Source organism: Lytechinus pictus, chromosome 2, assembly GCF_037042905.1.
Source record: "Lytechinus pictus isolate F3 Inbred chromosome 2, Lp3.0, whole genome shotgun sequence".
Classification (NCBI taxonomy): domain Eukaryota; kingdom Metazoa; phylum Echinodermata; class Echinoidea; order Temnopleuroida; family Toxopneustidae; genus Lytechinus; species Lytechinus pictus.
In genome coordinates, this window is record NC_087246.1 from 58,417,879 (window position 1) to 58,422,770 (window position 4,892).

The window sequence follows — 4,892 nt, forward strand, 5'->3', positions numbered from 1 at the left end:
GCGGTGGACAAAGTGATTATCGATTTCGCACCCCTTTCGTCTCAGTCTTATTCTCCGATAACAGACACAAATCGAAATTCAAAATTAACATAACATTCACAGGCTTCTTTAAAAAAATAACTTTTATCTAATTCCACTGAAAATGTGAATTGGCCTTGTTATGCAAATTTTGCTACTTCATAGATTACAATATATAAGTTGAAGTAATTTTTTTACTCGTTTAAGAACAGGTAAATTGCCTATTTAATAAGACTACACTCCTTTTCGTTGCCACAACTCGAACGTCGAAAACCACAGGGTAGCTATATACAACCAATTCTTTTATTTCCGATCGATATTGGGGACGATGCCATTACAATATACAGACATAAAGATATATCGATCGGTACTCGAAATGAACTAATTTGCAAGCGGTCTGAGAGTCTTTACGTATGTAAATCTTAGCACGGCAGATGTATTTAGTAGCATTGCAACAAATTAACAATGGTTACATGCGAGGAACCTGATTAAATAATTTATGACGCTAATGCTTTTACACAATTGATTTAAATAATGTCTTTTGTTTTACTTTGGAAGGAAATTGTAAAAAAAAATCAAAACAGAACTCAGACTACCTTTTGATAATATATGATTTTACTAATGAAGACGTGAACTTTCATTTATTTCTTTCTAGAATATCAGATTCATAGGAAATATGAAATTGGATGTAGATGGGGAAGGATGGGGTAGAACTCGGTATAACAATACACCAGATGATATCCATTTCACATGGTATATAAGCTTTAAAAAGGGGGAATCTCAACCCACCCTCTTGATATCAGGACGACTATGATTATTCTTTATTCTTTATCATGAACTATATTGCAATATTAGGCGTATTATATAAATTGCTCGTCACATCATCCTATTGGTGTTGTAGACATCATGACACAGTGATGTGATAAAATCAGATCAATAATCATTGTTCCTCTATATGGTAGACGAAAGTGCAACGAGAGATGGCGGTAGACTACTATTAATAGAAGTAGTGACGAATGCCAATCTCTAAAAGGAACTGAATCCTGACATCAAAGATGAAAATTGAAATTGTCATATTGATGGACATTTTAATACATTTTGAACAGTTTGATTTCTTTAAGTATCTTTCCCATAGGCCTATAATGTCATAATCTAATATGAATTCTATGAATTCTCATTTCTCATTTCGAACTCTCATGATCACTTGCCACATTGGTGGTGGTGGTGTTGATTTTTTTAAAACCTGATTGCTTAGAAAGCATGAATACTTGTAAGCAAGCAACCAGAGGACCAACGGCTTGAGGTCCTCACCGAGAGCGGAAAGTTACAATAGTTGGAAGACAGAATGATGACCAAAGTCGTCTTGTGGCGAGTGAGCGAGCCTTGAAAATTGCTTCAGTCGTTTGAACTGGTGTGCATGACTTGTATTACAGAAGATGATACGGGTAAATGATCAATAACGTAGACTTTAAAAGAAAAGGATTAAACAGTTCAGATTTTGTTCAATGAAAACCCATTTGCTCAGTGGGTTAAGGTGGGATGAGAATGAAGAAAATGACTGTGATCATGATCGTGAATAATGGTGCTATGTGGAATGATCATTATAAGCCATCACAGGCCACAATATACACTTCCAAAACGTAGAAATAGTACAAAGATGCAAATGAAGAAGGAAAAGCTTGCAGAAAGGATATATTTTGAATAATCTTTCAGATTATATTGAGAGATGATGCAACATTAAAAAAATGAAAAAAATTCATATTCAAAATATTTATTACACTGTCATGTTAAATTAATGTGATTTAAAGTCTCCTGTAAACGGATGAAATTGTAAAGTCTGTGGTAATATTGCGAGTGTTTCATTCATGACAATGATTTGGTCAGTATCATCAGTAACTCATCGCATAGAATTTTGCATTTTTATAATGCAAAATTGGGCCAATTTAAGCACTTTGACTGTATTTAACGATGAATCCACGCCTAGTGTTAATCCTTTTGTGATAAAAAACATCGTTTCTTTTTTTGGAAAAGTTTTGGGGATGGTTGAACATGCACCCCCTCTCTGAAAGTGTGAACGGGATAAATCCCCCACACCCCCGGGATTTACGCCAGTGCTTTTAATCTATAAATTAGTTTTAGAACAGATAAAGCATTAAAAATAGAGATTTATCGTTTACCACTTTATAATTTTGATTACGTTCAACCTTTTTTTTTTGCATGTTGTCACATAAATTTTTATTCAAGGTTGTTGTTTTTCAGCCAAAGGTATGAAGCCTAAATATAAAATATATTGGCATCGTTTACATTCGATAGCCCATTGATGATAAAATCATTATTTACAATAAAAACCTAACTAAATATTTGGAATATTATACAAACCCGACTAGATTATAAATTTGTCCCATAATAGGAGGTAGCTGTTTAATACCAGAAAGGTATTATTTCCGTATTCATTATGATTCGTGTGCTTGGCATAGGTCTCAGGGCAACAATTTAGATTTTAGAGGTTTTCACCCATCGGAAAGTTGTCGGCTACCGCCCTCTTTGTTCAAAATCGGGCAATTATATCCTTGTCACCATTCTGCCCACAAACTAACGGTAATTCATTCAGTGATCGTTACACTTGGTTAGATTTCTTTCAGAGAAAAAAAAAGAAGAATATTAGCAGATGAATATTAAGATATACAAAGTTTTTTCCTCTAATTTCATTTTACTCATTTAAAATCTATTCATACTGGTTGATTTCCTATTTTATTGTGGTTAAGGACAGCTATATAAACCCTTTGACACAATCAATCACTAAAATTATTTTGTTCGTTCTTAAAAAGATTCTTTTTTGTTGTTGAAAATTTGAAGCGAAAAAGATTTTATATACATGACTTAAAGGAAAATGAAACTCTTGGAGCAAGTTAGCTTTTGTGAAAGCAGAAAAATCAAAGAATAAGATCAACAAAAGTTTGAGTAAAATAGGACTAGCAATAGAAGAGTTATGAGCATTTGAATGTCGAGATCACTAATGCTATGGAGATCCTCCCATTGGCAATGCGACCAAGATCTATGATGTCACAGATGAACAACTCTCCCCTTTTGGACACTGAAAATATACCCCAAAACATATCTTTTTGCTCATTCTAATCATATGACAAACGATTCATCAATGATATAATGTTGTGAAACCTCTGTACTTGTCCTCTCATAAAGAGAACACCTCACCTTGTGAAATACTATATACAAGTGAGAATATAAGTGAAATAAGTACTAAAGTACTGAGGGAGTTGTACGTCTGTGACATCACAGATCTTGGTCGCATTGCCAATAGGAGGATCTACATGGCATTAGTGATCTCAATATTCAAATGCTCATAACTTTCTTATTATTCATTCAATCTTCCTCAAACTTTCAACAATATGTTTTTTTGATTTTTCTCTTTGATATGGATTCAGCTGGTTTCAAGGGTTTCATTCTCCTTTAAATAAAAACAAATAAAGAATGATATAAAGAAGCTCAAATTACAACTACGAGCTATTACAAGCTATTTACACTCTTCGAAACCCGATTTCTTTGTATTGCTTGAACATTCTAAATTGGAGTACCGGTAGACATCATTGCGATTTTTTTCTCAATGTTTCTGTACCCCACTTTTCAAAAAGATTATTCAAAATATTTAAGATTATGCTTGACCAGAAATATTAGATATTGTTTTCTTCTCTCTCTCTCTATTTTCTCTTTACCTCCACCATCGCTCAACTCGACTTTCTCATCATCTTTCTCATCCTCACACATGAACAACCCTTGTATTTTCACATCCCTGCTTCACAACCCTCTATTCCTCTCTTCCCTTTCCTCCTTCAGCCTTTCTCCCCTTCTGTCTATCTGAACCTATGATCTCCCCTTTACTCCTCTATCCCCACCTCTTCTCCATTCAACCTTTCAATACGCTAACCCTATATACTTCACAGCCTGCTTCTCCTTTCACTCTCTCGACTTTTAATCTCCTTAACCCATCTTCCCACCCCCTCCTCTCTCTCCCCCACTCTTCACCCCTCTTCCCTCATGTAAGGCGTGATATTGACGTTTCAGTCAAATCTATTTGAATTTACTCCGTCCCGCGCTCTGGTGTCAATACGCATGACGTTCCTCCGCTGCTAAATATGACAGTTAGACTATCAGATTTATTCAATTTTCCTGGAAAGTGTGCATCCGCAGCAATGCCCCTGTAATTGTTAAGAGGCTGCGTGTCATAGACCCGGTCGTCTCTCCCGCGATTTCACCTGTACTTTAAGAAGCAGTTAAGTCGAATTTGCGCAAGATATGAATAACGTTGACTTCGGAATGGAAATAAGGCGCCATTCACGTTCACGAATTGTGTATGAATTTTATTCCATATATTCACATAATTTTTTATTACAGTAATCGAACGGGAAGTGTGAGGTTTTGGTTCAAAAGGGAATTGCACTACTTGACCATAATCTGTTTCGCAAACCGGCCAAATTAGAAGGTTTAGGTTTTATAGAAGGTTGTATTTTTTATGAAAAACTCGCACATAGAGGCATATATACATGATGTCTAACTAAATGACTGCAAACTATTTCAACGTAAAGATCAAGTCCACCCCAGAAAAATGTTGATTTGAATAAATAGAGAAAAATCAAACTAACATAACACTAAAAATTTCATCAAAATCGGATGTGAAATAAGAAAGTTATGATATTTTAAAGTTTCGCTTATTTTTCAATAAACAGTGATATGCACAACTCAGTGACATGCAAATGAGACAGTCGACGATGTCCCTCACTCACTATTTCTTTTGTTTTTTATTTTTTGTTGGGGTGGACTTGTCCTTTAATTAGGAAACGCGATAATATTGAATAGAT